Below are 1242 nucleotides of genomic sequence, written 5' to 3'. Positions count from 1 at the left end.
GGGTTTTTCCACTACTTAAAAACATTCAAAATTCCTACTGCTGGGTTGTAGAGTCACGGAGTGCTTTTTTCCCCTGTAATTAGTGTTCCATTATACTTGTTCAGACAGTGTCCATATTCCAAAGACTCATCTAAACTCCCAAGGAAGTAGAAAAAAAAGGCACATAAACATTAAATATTTGTAGGAGAAACATAATATGATACAAACAAGCAAACACACAGCTGCCACTGTAAGTTACAAAAAGGAACATAGAATCTAAGCAAAAAATGCAAAAAGCAACTCTGTTTATACATGTGCAAATCAACCTGCATATATATGAAATAAATGAGGTTTTTATTGGCATTTTTAAACAGTGTGTATTTACCAACTTTACCTTTCAAAGGCAAGCCTTTATGTTAAATTTAATAAATATGTAAATGCTTCTCTCAAGTTCTCTTACCTCATAGGAACAAGATCTTGGAAAAAAAAAAACCAAACTAGGTCACATACAAAAATACAAAATTTTAAAACAAAGAATGTCTTGATATGAGAGATATGTTTAAAAGCTTGTAAAGTATTTTCTATATTCAACTTTTGACTTTTTTTTCCCCCCCATCAGTTGCTGATCAATATATTCAAATGCAAGTCATGCAAAAACCTGATTTCTGAGTAAAGGAACCTGCAGGCTTTACTGTCAGACTGAGGAACAGCAGCACAGTCCCATCTCTAACATCCTTAAGTGCAAGAACCAGACTACATCTTTATTCTTTAATTAGGAAGGAGTACAGTTATGGAATGTGGACAGAAGGCTGCCCTCTCTCCTGAAATGCAAATATACATTAAACATTTTGGTAAATCATTCAAACTTTTAGACAGCCCCACATGGACTTGCCTGAGTGCTTGTCTGTGGAAGGATTCAGCTGTTAATCACTGCATGAACAAATGCTGCTGTGTATGGAAGAGAGCTGCCTTGGGTTTGGTGAGTGAGGTCTACAAAGTTTACACACTTACAGTTCTCACTAATGGCCTCCTTTTACCAAAAATTAGACTGCAGCTCTATTTCATACAAGGAATATTTCTTGAAAAGAGTTTAAGATTGCTAGTAGAGGTCTATCAAATTATATCTTTTCTCTGTGAGTCCTCTTAGATTTCATGGAAATAGGGTCAGACCCAACGTTTCTGAGGCCAATTTAGATGTTCTGTCCCTGGCTGAAGTGCCAGTAGTGCTGGTGTTTGCTGTCTCAATTTTGCCAGAATGCAGTA

Source organism: Indicator indicator, chromosome 5 (genome assembly GCF_027791375.1).
Source record: "Indicator indicator isolate 239-I01 chromosome 5, UM_Iind_1.1, whole genome shotgun sequence".
NCBI lineage: Eukaryota > Metazoa > Chordata > Aves > Piciformes > Indicatoridae > Indicator > Indicator indicator.
The sequence above is the reverse complement of the archived record's forward strand: the minus strand, read 5'-3'. Positions refer to the sequence as shown.